A 26649-nucleotide genomic window follows, 5' to 3' on the forward strand; every position below is an offset into this window, starting at 1 on the left:
TATGGCAGAGTTATGGCTGTAGTATGGAATGGCAGCATGTCCCGTGTCCTGTCAGGCGTGTGTGTGAAATCCGCAGGCATTAAACTCCTACATCTATTTCTGTGAAACAAAAGTTAGGGACCATCTGCACAGCTCTCTTCGGCTCTCTCCGGCCTCTGTGACGCCGCTTTTGATTGGCGTAGATTTGCTGTCCCCGCCCAATCCCAGCCGTCTGCACCAATGAGCAGAGGACTCTCTCCGCTCCAGCGCCCGGTGCCTCCCGACCGGAGGAAGGAAACCCTCAGCAGTTTTAGGCCTCGGCCGCTGGGTGTCTCCCGTTCCGTGCCCCCGGTGCTTTCCTTCGATAGATATTGATAACTGAACTCCAGCTCTCGCCATATATGCCTCCCACTCGCGCTTTTCTGCTGCGAGCCGCCCCCTGTGCCTTGCTACACATTCCTTGCGGCCTGCTACCTCATCCCGACTGTCGCTTGGCAGACGGTCCCTAATTTTTAAGAAGCGGCTCCTTTAAGTGTGTAGCTGCCTAAGGATATGCCTGAGCGGATTTTTAAAAAAAATTGTGAACGGGATGAAATACAAATAGTTGGTGGGTGTTGTAATGGAATGTCATATCACCATTTATTATACGTCAGAGGATGTGCTGGGGATAAAGAGTGGTGAAGTGTAGACTGAACACAGTGCCGTTATACTTGCAGGGGACGGGCTCTGAGGTGTGTTAGGTGAGGAGAGTGAAAACTCAATGCAATATATCCGGCAATTGTTTTATTTGAATAAAAAAATCAGCACCCTGACAGGACGGGGCGCCCCTCCCCCACTCCTGGCGGGTTTTCCTGTTACTCCCTTTTGTCAGGCATGAGTGAGGGCAGCCCCGGCGCGGGGTCCTTGTGACATGAGGTCCTATTTAGTCTGGGTCAGGATCAGCGCGGCTTCAGGAGGGAAACTTTAGCGGCTTTGTCCCGAGACAAAGAGCAGAGCGCGCCGCCGAGCCCGGATTGTCAGGGGGTGAAGCTGTATCAGGTGAGGGGCCCCCGGGGGCCACAAGGGTAGTGAGGGGGGCAGCCGGGTTCCGCTCTCCCTCCTCCCCCCGGGGCACTGCGGGGACGGAGAGGGGAGGAGGCCGCATCGTGACTCGGAGCAGCCAGTCCTCCGCCCGGTCCTACTGTCAGTGCTGAGCAGGGACCTCCTCCACCGGTTCCTGCATGTGAGGAGGAGGAGGGCGCCCACATACCCTCACCCTGCCCATTCATTCCTATGGAGAGACAGGGAGCATGCACTGCCCACCTAACATCACATGCACTGCCCATCCTGAACCCTCAACATCACCTGCACTGCCCATCCTAAACCCTCAACACAACCTGCACTGCCCACCTAACATCACCTGCACTGCCCATCCTGAACCCTCAACACAACCTGCACTGCCCACCTAACATCACCTGCACTGCCCACCAACATTGGGTGCACTGCCCATCCTGAACCCTCAACACAACCTGCACTGCCCACCTAACATCACCTGCACTGCCCATCCTGAACCCTCAACACAACCTGCACTGCCCACCTAACATCACCTGTGCTGCCCACCAACATTGGGTGCACTGCCCATCCTAAACCCTCAACACAACCTGCACTGCCCACCTAACATCACCTGCACTGCCCACCAACATTGGGTGCACTGCCCATCCTGAACCCTCAACACAACCTGCACTGCCCACCTAACATCACCTGCACTGCCCATCCTGAACCCTCAACGTCACCTGCACTGCCCATCCTAAACCCTCAACACAACCTGCACTGCCCACCTAACATCACCTGCACTGCCCACCAACATTGGGTGCACTGCCCATCCTGAACCCTCAACACAACCTGCACTGCCCACCTAACATCACCTGCACTGCCCACCAACATTGGGTGCACTACCCATCCTAAACCCTCAACACAACCTGCACTGCCCACCTAACATCACATGCGCTGCCCATCCTGAACCCTCAACACAACCTGCACTGCCCACCTAACATCACCTGCACTGCCCATCCTGAACCCTCAACGTCACCTGCACTGCCCATCCTAAACCCCCAACACAACCTGCACTGCCTGCCCCTGGCATCAGGTGTGCCGTCCACCCCCCCGCCTGTCTTCAGGTGTGCTGCCTGCCCCCCCCCCCATCTGTCATCAGGTGTGCTGCCCACCCTGAGTCCCCCGGCTGTGTGAACATCCTATCCCACTTCTACAGCATCCTTTCTAATTACAGCCACCAGAGTTAGCTGGCTTTGAATGTTCACTTGCTTCCCTAGAGGTATGGCAGGTTGTCTGTGTTGGGAGGGAGTCAGGTGGGTATATCTGGTGTTCCAGGGATGATCTATTATCAGCATGAAGACTGCAGATATGTGGAGTGGAGGGAATATTACACTGGTTCAAAATTGGACTGAATAATAGTGAGCCAGCACAATCTATCAAATCCATCTGTAGATGGCATTACAGCAGAAGTCTACATCTTTCTTTCAATGCAAAATGACTGATTCTGGCTGGGACTCTTTCTGGTGTAGAGTATTGCCACTGTGCTGGTTAGAACTGTACCGTGCTGAATAGGGATCCTCCTGTTGAATTAGGAAGATGCGTTTCATCTATTCTCCTGGCTGTACCATGATGAAGAATGGCCAAATGACAAGTTTGTAGGTGTGGGGGGAGGTGGGTGTAAGTGTTGCAGGGGGGGGGGGGGGTTGTATGTGTGTCGCAGGCAGAGGTGTGGATTTAAGGGATTGGCAGGTAAACCAAAAGAGAAAAGGAGGAAAAAAGAAAAACCTTGCATTCTCAGAACCCAAATCCTGCAGTTGATCCAGAGGAAGGCGCAAAGCCAATTGCAAGTGTTGTCTGGACTATGCTTTGAGTGTAAACCTTTCCCTTCTGATCCCAAAGGCAATAGGACACTACCCAGACCAACCTGGTACAGTGTGTTTTTTTTTTTTTTTTTTTTTTTATATGTCCATTCATTAAAATAAGGTTACTGCTTTTTTTTTCCAATGTAAACGATGAACAAAACCAGGATTAACCCCTTTGACCGCACACCACATGTGCAGCAGCAGAAGGGGTGGGCTTCAATGCCCACACGCTGTGCAGACAATTTTTCTGTGCTGATTGCACTCCCTGCACAGAGATGGAGCTGTGAAAGAGGCATCCCCCCCCCCCCGCTTATCTGTGCATATTGCAGCTACCTGCCTACACAGTGAATCCAGCGTTGTCCTCCTAAGATCCTCTTCTCAGCAGCCATCAGGTCCAATGCCACCAAACTTCTACGTGACATCATCTAAAGGCTGCCCTGGCACTTCCAGGTTAAGGCCCAGCCTCCCAATGATGCGCCACTAGGCCCACCCCCATCCTCTGTTAGGCTGGGCTCACGCTGATACTACATGACAGTCATACGACTGTCATCCTACTTTGCTCTGCGACATCGGTCCTACATCCATCCAACTTGAATGAACAGGATACTACTTTAATCCGACTTTGTACTAGTACAACTTGTCCTTTTGACCAATCAAAACAATCCCAGTGTGACATAAATTCCTTTTACTGCTGCTGTAATCACCATGTCAGATGTCACAAGTCGGATGGTTAGGACAAGGATCCTACTTTGATCCGACTTCAATGATATTCAATGGGCTGAAGTAGGACCAAAGTGGTGCAGGGAGCATTTTCAAAGTCGGACCGACTTGTGTTGGACCAGTTAAGACTGCTGTCATAGGGAATCATTGATTTACACACGTCATGAGCTCCCAGTGTCGGAGCAAGTGTGAACCCAGCCTTAGTGAATGGGGGTGATATGCAGGTTTCCAGGTGCCTCCTGGGACATGAACATCACGTATTCCAAGAGGCATCGGGGGGGCACTGACATCATTCGCCTAGGTGACTGGCAGAGCACATCACACATCTCCCTTCCCTTTGGCATTCAAAACTTTTAAGGGGATGCTGGGGTGGGTGGGAAAGGGTTAAGCAGTGAATGGCAATGAAAGTTTGGACTATTACAGAGGGGCAGAAGTGGCATAGGGTGGGCCTGTCTGCCATTATTAAAAGCGAATTATATCTTTAGATATCACACTTAGGTGGATACAGCATTGGGGCAGTCAGCAGCTACAAATACTGTAGGACACTTACCTGTCCAGGTTTCCTGTGATGTCGGCACCCTAGCTGATTTTCAAATTGGCTGTCGGGTACTGCCGCTGCCATTCCTATTAAGGGAAATTGGCAGTGGAGCCTTTTGCCTTAACAGCCAGTTCCCTACTGCACATGCGTGAAGTGCACTGTGCTTTCTAATTGGCCTGGTGGCGGAGGAGGGGGGAGAACTTCCGAGGGATGGTGCCATCTCTGGAAGTAGGGAAGGGGGGCCTGTAAAAAAATGGGTACCGGTTTCCTCCCCTAAAATGTGCCAAATGTGGCACCGGCACCTCTGTCTGCTCTTGTGAGATTTATGGCCTTTGCTGTGGAATTCTAGCAATGTGGGTCTTTTGAACATTTATCCCACTAGAGAACTGATCTGTGATGGCCAGTGATTTGCATCCCGCAGTTTAGGTTTAGCTTAAGGTACAGTTGCCTATCCCAAAGCCCCCAAAAACTTCTATGAATATCAGTGTTGGTTAGCAATCTGCTCACATTGACCATTCCTTTTGGGCTCCTGGTGACTTGTATTCATCACCTTTACTAGCAGTATCATAAAGAGAACTCAAATTGGTGAATCGGGGCCCCTTCATGCATTTGCATATTTCTAACCTTTTTTTTTTCTCAAGTCATCTTCCAGGGCAGCAACTGAGATTAGGCTTCAACTGAAACAGGAAATGCATCATCCATCACCGTTATAAAACGTGGCACTCGCCTTAGTCTCTCAGTCTGTTTCTGCCAGCCAACGGGACATCACCTGTTTTTGTTTTTTCTTCAGGAGCCTCCCTTTCCAGCATTCTAGGCACCTAGCTGCCAGACAAGCGCAGATAAGGGACCCCGGAAACAGAGTCCTACCTCAGGATTCCAGGGAACACTTCAGCCCAAGGTTTACATCTGTATTGGGAGATGTGCAACCATTCCCCCTGCTGAAAGGTTGATGGCCTCTTCCCCCGGCTCCTGCCGCATTGACCTCGCACTGGCCTGTTCTTGTTCAGGGTTCATCTATATTGAAGGAGGCCTCCAAGTCTTCCTCAACTGGTTTCTCTGGCCAGGCGTACTAAGATTGTAGTGAATGCCCACCTACACCGCATATTCCAGTGATGCTGGGCTTGCAAAATTTCTGTATCAGGGCATATACTGAGCTTGGAACATGGCATAAAACCAGGTGTTTACAACACCGAGGGAGGCGAATGGCAGAGGGAAACATCCAGTGTGTACCCACCTTGCATATTAAGGGGCTGGGGCCAAGGCAAAACATTTAAAAGGGGGTGGTGCATGGCTTTTGCACAAACTCCTCATGTTAGACACCACAGCACCTGCCCTGTAGATAGCTCCAAGGTAAGCCAGAGGGTAACAGAGGTAACCTCTTCTCTTGCCAAACCAGATGTTACTGGGAGCTGAGCATATAGAGCTTTTTCTTCACTGGTTCCTTGTGTCGTTTTGTTTTTTGGCCAAGGCCCCAGAAGAATAGCAGTGGCTCCCATTCACAACCTAAAGTATGCGCTTCATGCAATTCAAAGTTGACAGCTTGCTGGGCTAAACCTCTATCAAAAGTGCATCAACAAACTGGTGGCAAAAGAATTACAAGGTGTTTTTAAAGGTCTAAAGTGTCTTTGATCAAAAAAAACGTCGGTCACCTTTTCTTTTGTTACGGAATATGGTTCAAGGTCTGCAGATGCAATGCCTATGCCAAATGCTTCCAGCCAATCAGCTATTCCCTCGTAGCTGGGAAGACTCCTCCATACAGGAAGAGGCTGAGCATTCTGAGGATGATGAGTCCTCAGGGGAGGATAAAAAGAATCAAAGTTCCTTTTTCTCCTCAGAAGACACAAAGGCGTTGCTGAGAGCCATTACCAACACTTTAGGTATCAAAGAGGAATATTGAATTTTATTATCATTGCATGACAAGATGTACAGGAGCTTACAACCTAAAAGTGTACATTTCCTGTCCAATTCTTAAAGGATATAATTTTAAAAAGGGTGGGCAGAGCCACAGAAAGATGTTCGCCCCTACGGCTATAAAGTGAAGATTTCAGCTTCTTGATGAGGACATAGAACCATGGGCAAAAAGATTGATGCTTCCTTATCCAAAATATTGAAAAAAGAGAAGATCTCTCCTTGTCCTTTGATGCTGAGGCTTTAAGAGATGCAATGGATAGGAAGGCGGAGGCTCTGTTGAAAGTTCCCCACCCCTTCTTCCCAGGCCCTCTTTAACTGATCACTGCAACTTCCTGCATAGCCAGCACTATAATGCTCTAGCTGAACCGTTTTCCCTCTCGCCTAGAAGTAGGAAGACCCAGAGAAGAACTATTGAGAACATGAACAACACTGAATAAAGTTGTGACACTTATTGCAGACTCCTCAGCAGAGGCAGTAAAAATTGGGGCTACGTCCACAGCCCTAATAAGCTCCTCCAGGAGAGTGCTGTGGCTCAAAACCTGGTGGCAGATGTAACTTCAAAAAGCCAAGTTGTGTAGGATCCCTTTCTCGGGGAAATTTAGTTTTTTTTTTTTTTTTTTGTACCAGAATTAGAATCAGTACTGGACAGGTCTGCTGACCAAAAAAAGGGGTTTGCTACCAAATAATGGGTACTTTGTGCTCAATGGTAAGTACAAAAGAGGCGGAACTAAACAAGGAAGAGGTAGTCTTTCACCAAGGGTAAAAGTAGAAAGGGGTTTCTGTTCAAACCTCTTTCTACCGCAAAGAAATCCAATGACTCGATCTTCGCGAGGGGGTAGACTAGCGCACCTTGGTCAATAGATTTTTGGAAAAGTCCATTCTTAAACATCATCCAAGATGAGAACATTAAGCCATTAAACAGCGAGGTACAAATTTTTAAAGGGAATTGATGTACTCTATCTGTAATATTCACAGCTAGGAGTTTTCATAGCAATACTAGATCTCAAAGATGCTTACCTTCATGTACCCATCCAACACAGCCATCAACAATTCCTAGGATTTGCAATAAAAGGCCCAAAGATCACACTTCACTTTCCGTACTCTGCCCTCCCCTTTTAACAAGAACTCTCACAAATTGAGGCTCTGAAAGGACTGAAGCTACAGGGGATTGATATTATCCCTTACCTATAAAGCCTTTCTTTTTGGCGACTGAGGAAGTAGCATGCAACCTGGAAATTACACTTCAATACCTTTGCGAACCTTGGCTAGTTGGTAAATGAAGAAAAAGCATGTTTCAGACTGCCACTTAAGCCATGTAGTGGACTGTGTAAAAATAAATCTTTCTCAGAGAAGAGAAAATAAAGTAATGGATGGTGTGATCAAAATTCCCCCTCGACTCATGGGTGCCATGTGCTGGTGTTTGAGAGACAAGATTTACAGTCAGGGATGCCCATGGACATAATTAGAATAACATTGATGCAAGTGCATGGGAGCGTGGTTGGGAGACTAGTAAGCCCACGGAATATGGGACGGAACCTGGACAAAACAGGCAGACATGTTCTGATACGGTTGGCAATTCAACAACCATCGCGTAGATCAACAGGCAGGAGTGTCCCTGATCTTGCTGCCTGATGGCACTAGCAGATGATGCTTCCGGCTCGTCCAAAGAAAAGCATACCGTCTTTGTCCACAGTTCATTTGAAGGAGTCGCAGTATCAACTGTCAGATTTTCTGAGCAGAAAAGGCCTAAAACAGAATGGTCTCTAGATCAGCAGACATTAAAGAAGTACAGCCAAAGCTCGTTTGGCTACACTTCTATGGATCACAGTTCATTCTGCACTCCTGTGCAGCAGGCTGAAGCCTGCCATCGGCTGACATCACAGAGCTTGTGTAAGATCGTGGCACTGAAGTTGGGATTCGCCCACGTGCCTGGACCAGTACCCAGCTCAGCCTCTGTGAGCCACAGAGCCTGAGCCGGCAGCTCCCATCCCCTCCATAGCCCAGTGCTTCAGTGAGCATGGGGGACAGTGGGAGCCAGCTCTCTGCTCAGGGAACGCTGAGAACCGAGCAATCGGCTGTTTGACCTAGGCAGGTATGATTCTTAAGAAAAGCCCTTTGTCTTAAGTTGGATAACCGATACATAGGGGGATACTAGAGGTAGATCTTTTTGCATTAAACGCAAAGGTCACCAAGGGTTTTTTTTTTTTCTTTTTAAAGAAAAAAAATAGATAAAAATGATGGCAACATAGGTTTGGAAGCTTTTGCTCAGAGGTGGGCTTTTCCTCTAGCCTAAGTGTTTTTTAATTCAAACTTCATACTGCGGGTAATTTTAAAATCAGAGCATTGAAGGCAACTGCCATTCTTATAGCATATCACTGGCCTCAAAGGGCATGGTTCACGCACCTTAAAATCTCCTACAGCAAGGGTGAGCGACCACAGCCGCATGTAAAAACCCTAATGCTTTCAGGCTTGGCTATTGAGAGGATGACTGAGAAGTAAATGGTCAAATATGGTGACTGATGCCCCAGCAGAAAAAAAGGTTATCCTAGGTATCTGAAAAGATTTCCAAAAACTTTCATTCTTGGTACTATGAAAACAAACAGGGAAGCAAGCCTCTCATTCCACAATCCTAGAATTTCTGCAAGCAGCAGTGGATAAAAACCTGTCACTCAGCACTCTGAAGGTACATAACTTGGCTTTATCTGAATTTCTTGACCTTGAAGAATCCCTGGTAAAACCTTCTTTTTAAAAAAAAGAAAAAAAAAAAAAAGTTCGTAGCCAGGTCTGAACTACCTCCTGCAAAAAATTCCGGCTTGTGACCTTATTGCAGGCATTTCAATTACCTCAGTTTGAGCTTATCGAAGAATGTTCAATAAAAGTTCTCATGCAAAAAAAACTGTTTTATTAGTTGCTATGGTGTTGGCACGCAGAGTAAGCAAAGTTCAAGCTCTCTCCATCCTAGAGCGGTACTATCTATATGGATAATATGGTCCTTTAAAACTGATCCAGCCTTTCTATCCATGGTAGCCTCTTTTCGCAGATCCAAAGTCATCATTCCATCTTTTGACTTAAACGTTTCCAACAGTAAAGAGGACAAATTTTAAGGATTGGAGAGGCCTCTGCCTACCTGGAAAAAAAGTAAGGACTGGAGAAAGTCATCCACCATGTATGTTCTGTTTTCCGGGTCTAGCAAAGGCCACAAAGCCTGCAAAAGTACTATCGCAAGATGAATCAAAAAGGCCATAACCCTGTCCTACAAATCCTAGAATCTGATACTTTCCAAAGGAATCCACTAGGGCCTGGGCATCTTATGCAGAAAAAGCAGGAGCAGATCTGCAGGGCAGCAACATGGTCGAGATTTCAAATTGCCACAAAGATCTTCTATCCTGCCAAGATCAGTCATTTTGCAAAAAGGTTGTGCAAGTGGTGGTTCCCCTCCCCTCAGTAACTGTTTCTTGCTAATCCTCACAAGCGCTGCCCTGGAAGATGACTTGAGAAAACAAAGTTGGATAGCTGGTAACTCCTTTTTCTAGGAATCTTCAGGGGCAGAACGGCTACCCAGCCCACAATAGTGCACCTTCCATAATTTTTATTTATTTTTATGGCTGTATTTAAATACATATATTATACAGTATCTCACAAAAGTGGGTACACCCCTCATATTTTATAGCTTCATGTGACAACACTGAAGAAATTATACTCTGCTACATTGAAAAATAGTGAATGTACAGCTTGAGTAGTTTTGAGGGGACAGCAAATGTACACAACACACAACCATTAATGTCTAAACCGATGGCAACAAAAGTGAGTACACCCCTAAGTGAAAATGTCCAAATTGGGACTAATTGGCCATTTTCCCTCCCCGGTGTCATGTGCCCTGTTAGGGTTAAGGTCGCAGGTGTGTTAAATTTTGGTCTTCTCACACACATTCACTCACTGGTCATTGGAACTTCAACATGGCAAAACTCTGAGGATCTTAAAAAAAAAAAAAAATTGTTGCTCTACATAAAGATGGCCTAGGCCAGTGATGGCGAACCTTGGCACCCCAGATGTTTTGGAACTACGTTTCCCATGATGCTCATGCACTCTGCAGTATAGTTGAGCATCATGGAAAATGTAGTTTCAAAACATCTGGAGTGCCAAGGTTCACCATCACTGGCCTAGGCTATGAGAAGATTGCTAAGACCCTGAAACAAAGCTGCAGCACAGTGGCCAAGACCATACAGTAATTAAACAGAAACAGGTTCCACTCAGAACAGGCCTTGCTATGATCAACCAAAGAAGTTGAGTGCACGTGCTCAGCGTAGGTCTGGGGAAATAATCGATTTAAATCTTAAATCGAGTTGAGAGGTCAAATCGGGCATGAGTTTTTAGGCTAGTCCGCGGCTTTGGCCGGAAGCCGCGGCCTCGCCTAAAAACTCCTGCCTGCAGCTCCCCAGTACCGGCGCTGACACCGCACCGGTCCTGAGGAGCTGCGTGCAGGAGTTTTTAGGTGAGGCCTCGGCCTAGTCCGCGAGGCCGGACGTGCGGACTAGGTCGAATCCGCGGCCTCGCCTAAAAGCTCATGCCCGCAGCTCCTCAGGACGGGCGCGGTGTCCAGAAAAAAAACCAAAACATTTTTAAGAAAATCTCCCAGCCCTAGCTCAGCGTCATATTCAGAGGTTATCTTTGAGAAATAGACGTATGAGTGTTGCCAGCATTTCTGCAGGGGTTGAAGGGGTAGGGGGGGTCAGCCTGTCAATGCTCAGACCATACGCCACACACTGCATAATTGGTCTGCATGGCTGTCATCTCAGAAGAAAGCCTCTTCTATAGATGTACGAGAGCCTGCAAACAGTTTGCTGAAGACAAGCAGACTAAGGACCAGGGGCAGATCCAGAGCCTAGTCTCGTGAGGGGCAATGGCAGAAAATACTTTTTTTGGGGTAAATTTAATGGGAAATGGTTGGTGTTAGCGCTTCAATCATCACGGCACCATGGTTGATATGGTGTCAGGATGATTGAAGTGCATTTACTATTATTACATTGCTATAAAAAAAGAAATAGTTCAACTCTCAATAATGCAGAATCAGTGGGAGCCCCGAGCGTGTCACTTGCCACTATCACCTGCCACATGTTGCGGATTGCCACTTGCCATGTCGCCTGTCACTAGATGCAGATTGTCACTTGCTACACGTTGCAGATTGTCACTTGCCACATGTTGCAGATTGTCACTTGCCACGTCCCATGCCACACATTGCGGATTGTTACTTGCCATGTCCCATTCCACCGTTGTGGATTGTTACTTGCCACACGTTGCGGATTGTTACTTGCCACGTCCCATGCCACACGTTGCGGATTGTTACTTGCCACACGTTGCGGATTGTTACTTGCCACACGTTGCCGATTGTCGCTTGCCACGTCCCATGCCACACGTTGCCGATTGTTATTTGCCACACGTTGCGGATTGTTACTTGCCACGTCCCATGCCACACGTTGCGAATTGTTACTTGCCACGTCCCATGCCACACGTTGCGAATTGTTACTTGCCACGTCCCATGCCACACGTTGCGGATTGTCACTTGCCACGTCCCATGCCACACGTTGCGGATTGTCACTTGCCACGTCCCATGCCACACGTTGCGAATTGTTACTTGCCACGTCCCATGCCATACGTTGCGGATTGTCACTTGCCACGTCCCATGCCACACGTTGCGGATTGTCACTTGCCACGTCCCATGCCACACGTTGCGGATTGTTACTTGCCACGTCCCATGCCACACGTTGCGGATTGTCACTTGCCACGTCCCATGCCACACGTTGCGGATTGTCACTTGCCACGTCCCATGCCACACGTTGCGGATTGTCACTTGCCACGTCCCATGCCACACGTTGCGGATTGTTACTTGCCACGTCCCATGCCACACGTTGCGGATTGTCACTTGCCACACGTTGCGGATTGTCACTTGCCACACGTTGCGGATTGTCACTTGCCACACGTTGCGGATTGTCACTTGCCACACGTTGCGGATTGTCACTTGCCACACGTTGCGGATTGTCACTTGCCACACGTTGCGGATTGTCACTTGCCACACGTTGCGGATTGTCACTTGCCACACGTTGCGGATTGTCACTTGCCACGTCCCATGCCACACGTTGCCGATTGTTATTTGCCACACGTTGCGGATTGTTACTTGCCACGTCCCATGCCACACGTTGCGGATTGTCACTTGCCACGTCCCATGCCACACGTTGCGGATTGTCACTTGCCACACGTTGCGGATTGTCACTTGCCACACGTTGCGGATTGTCACTTGCCACACGTTGCGGATTGTCACTTGCCACACGTTGCGGATTGTCACTTGCCACACGTTGCGGATTGTCACTTGCCACACGTTGCGGATTGTCACTTGCCACACGTTGCGGATTGTCACTTGCCACGTCCCATGCCACACGTTGCCGATTGTTGCTTGCCTGCTATAATAATCTCTTGCTGTGTCCCAGTCAAGCAGCAGAGAGATGATGTAACCTCTGCTGCCGCGGCTGCCTGCACACTGCACACGGTGAGGGCGGAACTGCAGGGATGCAGGGCGGGCGCTGGGTGGTGAGAGATGATGTTATCTCTCTGCTCCTCCGCCTGCCGGCTCCCTGATTGGCCAGCAGCCGCTCACGCTGCCTGTCACCGAGCCGCACAGCTGTCTCTCCCCAGTCCCCACCGGAGCCGCCCGAGACCTGCTGTCTCTCTCCGACCCCACCGCTGTCTTGGAGCCGCCTGCCGGCTCTCTTGCCCACAGAGACGCCTGCCAGTGCTAGCACATTTACTGACCCATATTCTTGGAGGGGGCAATTGTCCCGTTGCCCCTCCCCCCCCCCCCTGGATCTGCCCCTGCTAAGGACAGGGATTACTGGAACAATGTCCTGTTGTCTGATGAGACCAAGATAAATTTATTTGCTTCAGATGGTGTCAAGCGTGTGTGGTGGCAACCAGGTGAGGAGTATAAAGACAAGTGTGTCTTGCCTACAGTAAAGCATTGTGGGAATGTCCTGGTCTGGGGCTGCATGAGTGCTGCCGGCACTGGGGAGCTGCAGTTCATTGAGGGAACCATGAATACCAACATGTACTGTGACATACTGAAGCAGAGCACAATCCCCTCCCTTCGGAGACTGGGCCGCAGGGCAGTAGTCCAACATAACGACCCCAAACGCAACTCCAAGACCACTGCCTTGCTAAAGAAGCTGAGGGTAAATGTGATGGCCTGGCCAAGCATGTCTCCAGACCTACACCTTATTGAGCATCTGCGGAGCATCCTCAAACGGAAGGTGGAGGAGCGCAAGGTCTCCAACATCCACCAGCTGCGTCATGTTGTTGTGGAAGAGGACTCCATTGGCAACCTGTGAAGCTCTGGTAAACTCCATGCCCAAGAGGGTTAAGGCAGTGCTGGAAAATAATGGTGGGCACACAATATTGACACTTTTGGCCCAATTTGGACATTTTTCACTTAGGGATATTAATGGCTGTGTGAGTTATTTTGAGGGACAGCAAATTTCCACTGTTATACAAGCTGTACACTCACTACTTTACTTTGTAGCAAAGAGTCGTTTCTTCAGTGTCACATGAAAAGATATAATAAAATATTTACAAAAATGTGAGGGGTGTACTCACTTTTGTGAGATATATAGGGGTTGATTTACTAAAACTAGAGTTCAAAATCTAGTGCAGCTCTGCATAGAAACCAATTGCCTTCCAGGTTTTAGGCTGGGTTCACACTGGTACGACACAACAGTCGTACCACTTTGGATTCGACTTTGCCCTGCGACTTGAAGTCCAACTTCAATGAACAGGGGTCAGACTTTGATCCCCGACAATACCAGGCACTGTGTCTTGTAGGAATCTTTAGGGGAACTCCACACACAATGTAAAAAAAAAAAACTCATGGGTTCCCCCTCGGGGAGCATACCAGGCCCTCCGCCCCCTACACCAAAGCACCTTGTCCCTATGTTGATGAGAACAAAGGCCTCTTCCGACAACCTTGGTGGGGGGCTTACAGGAATCTGGAAGCCCCCTTCAACAAGGGGGGGGGGCGCCATATTCCAGCCCCCCAACCCTATGTGAATGAGTATGGGGTACATTGTACCCCTACCCATTCACCAAAAAAGTCAAAACGAAAACACATTACACGTTAAGGTAGCTCCGTCGTCTCTTCTGCCTCTGCTGGTTCTTCTTCACTGATGTCTTCTAGCCCTCTCGGTTCTTCTCCCTCTGTCCACTGTCTTCTCGCTCTTTTGCTGGGTCTTCTCCGCTGTCTTCGCCCTCTGTTCTTCCGATGTTGACTCGATGCTCTCACCTGCTCTAATGCTGGGTGTGTGGTGTGCCACTACTTACATTGGCTTTGGGCAGGGTCAATATAAGTAGTGGCTCACCGCGCACCCAGCATTAGAACTGGTAGAGTATGTATATAATTTTATTCAAATTAGTTTACCTATTTTTCCTAAGGCTCTTTTTATTACTGAGGCACTAGGGTGAGTGCAATCTTTATGCATGGGTTTGAATGCTCTTTTTCAAAGCGAAGTATGGGCTATGAAAAAACATTGCCTCTATGCTGCAGCAGCAGCATCAGTGTGGAGATGCAGCTGTCCCATGCTGGCTCTAAGAGCAAGAACTGAGTGACCGCTGACTGCTCAGTTCTTGGTCTGCTCTGAGCAGAGAGCAGTGACTATCAAACTACCCTCCTCTCTGCTCTTCCAGCGTTATGCAATGATTACTGTACTAACTTCACCGGAGTACCATGGGTTATGTAGTCCTTTTAGAAGTTGAAATTAAACTGCTTAGGAGAAGCTGCAAAGCATGCAGGGAATCCAGGAAGTTGTGGAAAGAGACAGCTAGCGAGTAGGAAGCACTCACAACATGAGTAGATTTTTCAAGTAATCTTATATTGGATTGTCAGAAATAATTATTTGTATGGTTACAGTGCCAATGTTCTGAAAGTGTATTCTGTGACTATAGATTCCCTTTTAAAGTGAAATTCCAGCCCTACCCCAACTAAGCCTAAATCTACTCCCAACCCCATTCTAAGACTATTCTATCTACCCTGTAAAAGAAAAGATGTCTATACTTACTTATTTTGATGCCATGTGTCGTAGCCAGTGGAGAAGCAAAAAGAAATACTATAGAGTGTATCAAGTGACAGCTGGGCCGGCGGTGTCCAGCAGCAGTCTCAAAACTTTTAGATGTCTACACAAGGAAGGAAGATGTTGGTAAAATGAATGGTCTGAGCCGCATGCTACATAACAACTAAGCTCCATTTCATGCTGAATAAACTAAATTATTATTGTATCTTAACTTTTTTTTTTTTTTTTTTTTTTTTTTGTGACTGCGACATTATGGCGGACACGGACATTTTTGGCGCGATTTTGGGACCATTCTCATTTGTACAGCGATCAGTCTGATTAAAAATGCATTGTGTAAATGTCGCTGGCAGTGAAGGGGTTAACCACTAGGTGGCGCTGTAGGGGTTAAGTGTGTCCTAGGGGGAGTGATTCTAATTGGGGGGGAGGGGGGGGCCCTGTGTGTGTGTGTGTGTGTGTGTGTGTGTGTTTGACACTACACTGATCACTGCTCCCGATTACAGGGAGCTGTGATCAGTGAGCGTGTCATTAGGCGGAACAGGGAGATGCTTGTTTACATTAGCATCTCCCTGTTCCTCACCATGAGACGACACGGAGCTCCCGGTGGGCGTGCAAGCTGCCTCTTAAAGGGCAACGTACAGGTACGTTACTCTACCTGTACGCGCCCTTCTGCCGCAGTATATCTGCGTGAGGCGGTCGGGAAGCCCTTAAAGCTGGTCATACAGTACTTGAATTCACTTTATTGGGTTGCCTGGTTATAAAAGGAAAAAAATGCAAAGAAGTTCGGCGGGAAATTGTTGGCTGAGCAGTAACCGCTTTCAATCAGATGCAGCCTCTGGTTGGGTTTTCTGACAGTTGGCAACGGAGCCCAGCAACCCCAATTCCAAAAAAGTTGGGACACTGTGTAAAAGTTACATAAAAACAAAATGCAATGATTTGCAAATCTCAAACCCATATTTAGTTCACAATAGAAAGTTTAATAAAAATGTAATGTTTAATTTGAAATTTGGCAGCAAAACATCTCATAGTTGGGACAGGGCCATGTTTACCACGGTGTAGAATCTCCTCCTTACAACACTCTGTAAATGTCCTGATCTTGCCTGTTATAGGTTTCTAAGGGCTCAACAGTCTTGGGTCATCTTTGTCGTGTTTATCATTTCAAGATGCACAAAATATTTTCATTTGGTGAAAGGTCTGGACATTTGCTACAAAGCCATTCTGATCTAGATGCAGTATAAGATTTAGCAATGTCTTGCTGAAATGTGCAAGGCCTTCCCTGAAAAAGACATCTGGTTGGGAGCATATGCTGCTCTAAAACTCTGATATATATTTCAGCATTGATGGTGCCTTTCCAGATATGCAAGTTGCCCATTCTGTATGCACAAGTGCACCCCTATACCATCAGAAATGCAGACTTTTGAACTGTTTGCTGTTAACAAGCCAGAAGGGTCTCTCCTCTTTAGTTCGGAGGGCGCAGCGCCCATGATTGCCAAAAAAGGTCAAATTTTTATTCATCTGACCGCTGAACAATATTCCACATTTTATCAGACCATTTTAAATGAGCTTTGGCTTTGAGAAAATGGGGGTATTTCTGGATCATGCTCAGATATGGTTGCATGATTTTTATTTACTTTTTTCCATTTTTGGATAGCACTGTGAACTGTGTTCAGACAGTGTTTGTGTTTGTTAATTTTTACAGTTCAAATAAGGAGGGGGGAAAAAAAAGGAACTATGGCGCTACTGTGTTGTATACAGGCAAATGGGACACCAGTGAAGGCAGCTCCTCTGGAAAAATAGGTCCTGAATATCTATGAAAGACAAAAGTGAGTCGAAGTAGATGGTGCCAACCTATTAAAGACCGATTATGGATAGGAACCGACTGTACAGTGTTAAAAAAAGGCAAAAACTCACTTTTGAAAGTGAAGAAACTGCTTGGGATTTTGGATGGTGGCACTCCGTGGTGAGGTGGACGCTGTGCTGGGCTGTGTTCTGACCCCAGGCGAAGGACGCCAATACCCTGCAGTGCATCGGCGTTCCTGACCTGTCAGCCTGCTTCAGTGGGGTCGGCTGAGTTTGGCTCTCCACGACAGTGATGTGGTTAGGCGTTTCAGGGCTCCGCCCCTTTATCAAACCAATAGCCAAAAGCCAACGTAACCACGTCACCCTCGTGGAGATCTAAACTCAGCTGACCCCACCGGAGCAGGCTGACAGGTCAGGAACTCAGATGCACCGCAGGGTATTCAACGCCCCTGCCTGGGGTCAGAACATAGCCTTCCCCTAGCCACGGAGTGCCACCATCCAAAATCCCAAGCAGCCACACCGCAAGAGAGCCTGCACGGACAGCCTCGGCTTCCATCTGACAGCGGTATTTTCAACTGCAGCTACTGACATCCTCCAATCAGCCTGACACTCCATTGTGAGTTGTCTTCACACTCCTTGGGCTGACGATGTCGTCCACAACACAGCCCTGACATCTTACCAGCAAATGCTGTGAATGACTGAGCAACCGTCTGCAGCCGCCAACCTCCTTCCAAGCAGCCGGACATACCTCCTGCATGCCATTGCATCACAGGCTTCTCTGTCTCGCCCACACCAGCCGCTCTCCACAGAACCTGAGCGAGACCCACCGCCCCTCAAATGATCACTTCCAAAAAACAAAAAATGTGTTTTTTGTGTGGGGTTTTTTTTTTTTTTTTTTTTTCCCCCTGTACTGTCCCTATCCATATGTCTTCAATATATTGGTGCCTTCTTCCTCCACTCAAATTTATTTTAACTGTCACATAGTGACACTGTCTCCACGCAGCAGTGCTTTATGCTGCAGTGCAGTAAAATGCTGTTTCATATAGTACACTGTGGAAAAAATGCGGACCTGCTGCATTTTTCTGCACTGTGCATCACAGCAGCATTGTGGTGTCAACGGGTCACAGGAAAAGTTCTTTCTATGTGCCCTAGTGAAGCCCTGTGTCTATCCAATGCAGTATAACACAGGTTACCACACCTAATGCGAGTGGGGCCTTAAACAATATTTTACATCATGTCACTCTTGCATTGAGACTTTTAAACTGATAGCCTTTGTCCCCTTCTAAAAACTGCCCTGGTGCTCAACTACCTGTTTACTACCCCCCCACCCTCACCACAAGTGTAAAGGAAATTTTTTTTTTTTTTTTTTTTTTTTTTTTTTTTTTTTTTTTATAATTTTTTTTTTCTGCATATTTTAGGATTATTACAGTATTGTTTTGCCAAATGTTGTAATGTTCGTTCTTCCTTTTTTTGATTCGGTATAGAGAATTTTTAGATTTGGCCACTGCAATAGTTCACAGGTGAAATTGGCTATCTGGACACTAGGGAGTACAACCCAACTCAGAATTTTTATTCTAAGACACAGCCATAAAGTAAAACCATTGGGTAGCCCTGCAAAGGAAACCTGCATATGCGATGCGCTAATATGACTAGAATTCGGTATGTGCAGAATTACATAAATGTGTTATTTTAAAGCTCATGTATACCTAAAAGTTCACTGAAAGGCTAACCATTCCCTCTAAAGGGACTGGGACATTTTTAACCTCTTCAGCCCTGGAAGATTTTACCCCCTTCCTAACCAGAGCACTTTTTGCGATTCGGCACTGCGTCGCTTTAACTGACAATTGCGCAGTCGTGCGACGTTGCACTCAAACAAAATTGACGTCCTTTTTTTTTTTCCCACAAATAGAGCTTTCTTTTGGTGGTATTTGATCACCTCTGGTTTTTATTTTTTGCGCTATAAACAAAAAAAGTGGCATTTTTTAAAAAAAGCAATATTTCTTTATCGTACATGGGACACAGAGCCTTAAGTAATTAATGGGTTATGGGCCACTTTCAGGTGTTGACACTGGTATACCCAATCAAGGAAGTTCACTCCCTATATAACCCCTCCTTCCAGGAGCACATCAGTTTTTTCGCCAGTGTCTAAGGTGTTGGTCACGAGTGAAGATGTGCTCTGAGGAGCTCCAGGAGGGATCCATGCTAGATTTAAAAAAACCTCCACAACCAGATCCATCCATGCCACTGAGGTCACAGGATGGTACCTGGGCCTCTCATAGAAGGATGAGGTTTTGCCTGTAATGCTTCTCTTTGAGGGCTGGACCCTAGGAACCGGGACTCTTTTTGGTCATGCTACATCACCTAAAGATTTCCTGAAGGGTGCTATACAGGTCCAAAGGTGTGGAACCTCTATAAAAAGGGACCCGGTCTTTGAGCGTTTACTAAACGCTGCCCGCCGTGATGGGTGAAGTTTGGATCTGTCTGTTTCAGCAATATCCTGCAACGAGGAAAAGGTAAGGGAAGAAGTTTAGGAACTGCAAAGTCCACCTATGCCTTCCTTTTTTCCATATAAGTCATTTAAGGCATTGTAAATGCCTTAAAATCTCCTCTAGAGGGAGTAAAAATACCCTGTGCTTCTCACCAGCTCTGTGTCCAGCTACAAACAGCAGTGTGTGTCCCAGTAGCAGGTGGGGGTTTGTAATTGAACTAAATGTCCCCCCCCCCCCCCCCCCTCAATTGGGGAAACTAAGGGGCTTGGGGTACAGCATTTTTTAGTAAAAAAACTGTATTACATCCTACATTGGATAGTGTTGCATGTCTGAATAAATGCAAATGACAGCACTAAACTGTATAAGCCTCAACTGCTAAAAAACGATTCCAGGGTGGCTTATTATACATCTTATGGTTAGGGGGTTTAGCAGCCGACCAAAGAGTGGATGAGAATTTTAAAGATCTTAAAACATTTTTCTATGTTTTACCTGCCTTTAAAGTTGCACCCATGCAAAAGCAGACCTGCCAGGAATGCCAGATGGTGGCTGCAGCCTCCTCTCCGTTGGGTCTGCATTCAGACCCGAATACCGTGTGAGAAAGGCGGGTCACTTAAGGGGCGTCGCTAAGGCAGGTGGCGCCGTGTGAAGCCTCTTCAATAAAACCGGCACTCTTAGGGCAAACAGTCTCCATCAGAGCAGCTGAAGAGTAGAGGCTGTCACACAGGAGCGCTGGGTCATGTAAGCAGTGTATCAGGCATTTCCACTACAGGAAAATACAATTGTTCAGCATCAAAAGCTGATCTGTATGGTAGCAGTTACTACTATTGCTCAGCAAATAGTATATTTGTCTTAAAAGTGCCTCTGCTTTTGTGCTTAGCATTATGACTTCCAGAACTACCACAAAGGTACCAAAAATTTCACCCCCTAGGCGCTGGGAACTCCAGTCATGCCTCCACACTGTCATCCTCTCCGGAGATACCAGATATGGCAAGCCAGGGTGAGTCATTGGAACCTATTGGTGGTGCATCTGCTTCTCACACTTTAGCCCCTGTATATGTGACTGAAGATGCATTTTCCTCTGCCCTGCAGGGCTTAGGAAGGTTAGCAGCTTTAATCGCATCTTCCCAAGTGGATAGAAAGCATGCTAGATCCCCTTTTCCCCCACCTCAAACCCTTTACCAAGGGAACAGTGGGCACAGGATGAGGTATTACCCTCAGATGATCACAAAGAAAAACAAGCCATTTATTCCTCTGCGGAGGAAACAGTTGATGAACCTTTTACAACCTTGCAATCTGAGAGATTGATGGTACAAACTCTTACGGAGATGGTTCGTTCTACTTTCATGCTACCTCTAACAGAGTCAGCTGAAAATTCGGTCTCTTCCTTGGGTTCTTTAAAATCCTTACAAACTTTTCATGCGTTTCTGGTCCATGCATTACTAGAAAAGCTTAATTATGCTGAATGGGTGCACCCGGATAAGCCTTTTTCTCCCTCCAAAGAGATTCTCAGTCTCTATCCCATGGAGGAGAAATTCACAAAAAGATGGAAAGTACCAGCAGTTGAAGCTGCGATTTCCAACATCAATTAAAATTTAACTTGTCCAGTAGACCATGCACAAATGCTTAAAGATCCAACAGTTAAAAAGTTGGAATTTCTGTTAAACTTTTTTTTTTTTTTTTTTTTTCCTTGGCAGATGCCGTTTCTCTGCCTGCAGTCGTTGCAATAGGCATCTATCAGTCTCTAAAGGACCAGTTCAACAGGCCCGTGAGTTAGCCGAACTACCAAATGCACTATGTTTTGCCATAGACGCCATGAAAGACTCTATTCACCAAGCGTCCCGCCTTGCGCTTGTGCTAATACAAATGCGTAGGACCCTGTGGTTTAAAAGATTGGTCAGCCGAAGCACCTTTTCATGGGGAGCGACTATTTGAGGAGAATTTGTCAAATACATCCAAATGATTTCTAGTGGGAAAGGTACTCTTTTGCCTAAAAGAAGGTGTAAACGTAATTTTATTTAAACAGACTCCTTCCCCTGTGCCAGGGGCATCTGCCTCTAGGCAGTGGCGACGGCCTCCACCGTCAGACTCTAGAAAGCCTCAGGCCCATGCACAGAAAACATTTCAGCCCCTGTATACATGATTAAAAATGCGTTTTTCCTCCGCCCTGCAGGGCCTAGAAGGAAAATTAGCGACCTAATCGCATCCGCTATCCAAAAGGATAGGAAGACCCCCCCCACCTTAGACCCCTTATCAAGGGAACAGTGGGTAGAGGATGAGGGGTTACCCTCAGGTGATCCGGAAGAAAGGCAAACCGATTACCCCTCTGAGGAGGAAACAACTGGAGTTGAACCTTTTTTTTAGCCTTGCAATCTGAGAGATTGCTGGTACAAATCTTTTACAGAGAGATTTGTGCCTCTTTCAAGCTACCTCTACTAGAGTCAGCTGATAGTTCTGTTTCTTCCTAGCTTCATTAAAACCTTCACAGCCTTTATATGCGTTTCCTGCACATATACAGATCCACGCAGAAATTCAACAGATCCATTCTAGTTCTAAAAGAATCTAAATCGGTTCCTGAAGATCCGCTCCTTTCTATGGAGTCGGTCAGTAGTTTCTATCCTACAAGGAGGAGAACTTCTGGCGTCTATCGTCGTCAGGGATGCATATCTGCATGTCCATATGTTTCCCGCTCACCAAAGGTTTCTGCGGTTCGAAGTAGAACAGCATTTCAGTTTTTAGCCTTGCACTTCGGGCTAGCTCTAGCCAGGTTAAGGGCACAGGGCATAAACAGTCTTGCCATACCTAGACGATCTATTGCTAATAGACCAATTAGTGTTTGGAGTAAAGTGTACGCATTACAACCAGTTACCTGTATTCTATCTGCTTGGAACAAAACTATCCAAGCTTTGGACTTGCCAATGCAGCTGTCCCCATGGGTGTCCTAAAGAATCTGCTAATAGGAAAATCCTTCAGACCAGTTATCTTGAAAGTGGTAACGACAGATGCCAGCCTTTTAGGCTGGGGAGCAGTACTAGAGAAGACAACTGTCCAAGGACAGTGTTCAAGAACCGAAAGAGCCTTGCCCATCAACATCCTAGAGATTCCGGCAGTGCGTCTGGCTCTGAAAGCCTGGACTTCCAGGTTAAGGGATTTGTCCTGTCAGGATCCAATCCGACAATGCCACGGCTGTGGCCTTTATCAATCACCAAGAGTCTCTCAGCGCAGAGAGAGGTGAACTATATTCTAACTTGGGCAGAAAGGCACGGAAAATATTTCTTATCAGCAGTCTTCATTCTGGGAATAGAGAATTGGCAGGCAGACTACTTGTGCCACTAGCAGATTATTCCCAGGGGAATGGTCTCTTCACCCAGAAATATTTTCAGGCTGTTTGTCAAAGATGGGGACTCCGGACATAGATCTTCTTCTAGCGTCCATTTCAACATAAAGTTAGTCAACTTTGTGTCCAGAACAAAGGATCCATTCGCATGCAGAACAGACGTGTTGGTGATACTGTGGGATCAGTTCTCACTGATCTATGCATTTCCTTTGCAGGATCAAGCTTGAAAGAAAACCGGTAATTCTGGCAGCACCAGCATGGCCCAGAAGGTCATGGTATGCAGAGATCGTAAAGATGGCAGTGAAGGATCCATGGTCCCTTCCACTAAGGCCAGACCTCCTCTCACAGGGACCGATATTCCATCCTACATTACGAACGTTAAATTTAATGGCCTGGCTATTAAAACCCACATTCTGAAGAAACGTGGGCTTTCCAGATCAGTTATCTCTACTTTAATGCAAGGAAACCAGCTTCCAGAAATATATATTATAGAGTCTGGAAGGCTTATGTTTCCTGGTGTGAATCCAAGGGTTGGCACCCTCGGAGCTATATCATAGGCAGAATTCTTGACTTTCTACAATTGGGCGTAGAGATGAAGTTGGCCTTGAGCACTATTAAGGGCCAAGTCTCAGCCTTATTGATATTATTTCAAAAACCGCTTGCTACGCATTCTTAGTCCGGGGTTTTATGCAAGGGGTGATGCGGATTAATCCACCAGGTAAATCCCCTTTAAGCCCTTGGGACTTCAACTTTAGTTTTGTCAGTGTTACAAAAACATCCATTTGAACCAATACAGCATATTCCCTTAGTCCTTCTGACAAGGAAGCTGGTATTTTTGGTTGCTATATCCAGAGGTAAGGAGTGTTTCGGAATTGGCTGCTCTTTCTTGTAAAGAGCCATATTTAATTATTCATGAGGTAGAGCTTGCACAATTAATCGTTAAAAAATTGTGATCTCGATTTAACGTCCCCCGATGATCTCTATTGCAGAGTTTGCTGATTGTTTCATATAACAAGTGGAGAGACTTATCTGCTAGCTCAGCTGTTCTGGGCAGTCTGCCAAGTTTTTAACATGAAACATTGTAACTAATACTTGCTTCTTAGTTCAAAGGGATAAACTTCTGTGTGAAAAAAAATCCAGGCAGTCTGCCAAGTTTTTCACAACTGTGTAAATGCAGGAAGTTTAACCATTTAAAGTCTAAATCTTTTTCTGACACTTGTTTCTTAAGTTAAAATCAATATTTTTTGCTAGAAAATTACTTGGAACCCCCAAACATATATTTTAGCAGAGACCCTAGGGAATAAAATGTCAATTGCTGCAATATTTTATGTCACACTGTATTTGCCCAGCGGTCTTTCAAACTAAATTTTTTGGGGAAAAAATGCACTTCAATGAATAAAAAAAACGAAACCATACGGAACTAAATGAAATGGTTTTTTTTTTTTTTTTTTTGTTTTAATGTGAAAGATGTTATGCCGCGAGAATCATGATCTATCTTCTAAGCAAAAAAATCGTGAGTCTCATTTTAGCCAGAATCGTGCAGCTCTATCATGAGGACAGAGTGATGTTGCGCCCTCATCCAGGCTTCTTGCCAAAAGTGGTTTCAGGTTTTCACCTGAACCAACCCACTGTCCTGCCATCATTTTTTCCAAAACCATGTTCCTGGGAAGAAAAGTCACTACATTGTCTTGATGTGGTGAGAGCAGTGACAATCTATTTTAAAGACAACTGCTCAGATTCGTAAGACTGATGTCTTATTTATTCTGCCAGAGGGTCCTAAGAAAGGACAGGCAGCATCAAAATCTACTGTCGCTAAGTGGATTCGGCAAGTTATAATTCAAACTTATAATTTAAGGGGTAAGATTCCCCTTTTTCAAGTTAAGGCGCACTCTACCATGGTAGTTAGTGCTTCTTGGGCAGTGCATCACCAGGCCTCCATGGCTCAGATCTGTAAGGCCCCAACTTGGTCTTCGGTGCATACATTCACAAAATATTTATCAGGTGGATGTAAGGAGGTATGAGGATATCAACTTTGGGTGCAGTGTGCTGCAGGCAGCAGTATAAGCCCTCAAGTCTGGGGTTACCCTGTGGGTTGTCTCTCCCTCCCCTCAAGTAGCATTGTTATGGGACGTCCCATTAAGTAATTACATAAGGCTCTGTGTGCCATGATGTATGATAAAGAAAATAGGATTTTTATTACAACTTGCCTGTAAAATCCTTTTCTTGGAGTACATCATGGGACACAGAGGTCCCTCCCATCTTTTTGGGATTTAAGTATATTGCTTTGCTACAAAAACTGATGTGCTCCTGGAAGGAAGAGGGGTTATATAGGGGAGTGAACTTCCTTGATTGGGTATACCAGTGTGAACACCTGAAGGTGGCCCATAATCCATTAAGTAATTACTTAAGGCTCTGTGTCCCATGATGTACTCCAAGAAAAGGATTTTATAGGTAAGCTGTAATTAAAAAAAAAATCAAATTTTTGTACTTTTTGCTATATTCCCCCCCCCCCCCCCAAAAAACACACACACACACACACACACACACACACACACACACACACACACACACACACACACACACACATACATACACACATACACACATACACACATACATACATATATACACACACACACTGGCTTGCGAAAGTATTCGGCGCCCTTGAACTTTTCAACCTTTTGCCACATTTCAGGCTTCAAACATAAAGATATAAAATTTTAATTTTTTGTGAAGAATCACCAACAAGTGGGACACAATTGTGAAGTGGAACGAAATCTATTGGATATTTTAAACTTTTTTAGCAATTAAACTGAAAAGTGGTGCATGCAAAATTATTCGGCCCCTTTACTTTCAGTGCAGCAAACTCACTCCAGAAGTTCAGCGAGGATCTCTGAATGATCCAATGTTGTCCTAAATGACTGATGGTGATAAATAGAATCCACCTGTGTGTAATCAAGTCTCTGTATAAATGCACCTGCTCTGTGATAGTCTCAGGGTTCTGTTGAAAGCGCAGAGAGCATCATGAAGACCAAGGAACACACCAGGCAGGTCCGTAATACTGTTATGGAGAAGTTTAAAGCCGGATTTGGATACAAAAAGATTTCCCAAGCTTTAAACACCTCAAGGAGCACTGTGCAAGCGATCATTTTGAAATGGAAGGAGTATCAGACCACTGCAAATCTACCAAGACCTGGCTGTCCCTCTAAACTTTCAGCTCAGACAAGGAGAAGACTGATCAGAGATGCAGCCAAGAGGCCCATGATCACTCTGGATGAACTGCAGAGAACTACAGCTGAGGTGGGAGAGTCTGTCCATAGGACAACAATCAGTCGTACACTGCACAAATCTGGCCTTTATGGAAGAGTGGCAAGAAGAAAGCCATTTCTCAAAGATATCCATAAAAAGTCTTGTCTAAAGTTTGCCACAAGCCACCTGGGAGACACACCAAAGATGTGGAAGAAGGTGCTCTGGTCCGATGAAACCAAAATCGAACTTTTTGGCCACAATGCAAAACGATATGTTTGGCGTAAAAGCAACACAGCTCATCACACTCAACACACCATCCCCACTGTCAAACATGGTGGTGGCAGCATCATGGTTTGGGCCTGCTTTTCTTCAGCAGGGACAGGGAAGATGGTTAAAATTGAGGGGAAGATGGATGCAGCCAAATACAGGACCATTCTGGATGAAAACCTGTTGGAGTCTGCAAAAGACCTGAAACTGGGACGGAGATTTATCTTCCAACAAGACAATGATCCCAAACATACAGCAAAATCTACAAAGGAATGGTTTACAAATAAACGTATCCAGGTGTTAGAATGGCCAAGTCAAAGTCCAGACCTGAATCCAATCGAGAATGTGTGGAAAGAGCTGAAAA

At 46.2% G+C, this 26649-nt stretch overlaps 1 protein-coding gene across 1 annotated transcript in view; it reads left to right on the top strand.

Annotated features, from left to right (window-relative positions):
* The first annotated feature begins 876 nt into the window (after positions 1-876).
* The window catches only part of UBE2I (ubiquitin conjugating enzyme E2 I), a 49166-nt gene continuing 23393 nt past the window's right edge, over positions 877-26649 (top strand). The window contains exon 1 of the mRNA XM_073636786.1: positions 877-1017. The gene's annotated coding sequence lies outside the window, so the exon portion shown is untranslated. The remainder of the gene's footprint in view (positions 1018-26649) is intronic.

This window comes from Aquarana catesbeiana, linkage group LG06, assembly GCF_042186555.1.
Source record: "Aquarana catesbeiana isolate 2022-GZ linkage group LG06, ASM4218655v1, whole genome shotgun sequence".
Taxonomy (NCBI): domain Eukaryota; kingdom Metazoa; phylum Chordata; class Amphibia; order Anura; family Ranidae; genus Aquarana; species Aquarana catesbeiana.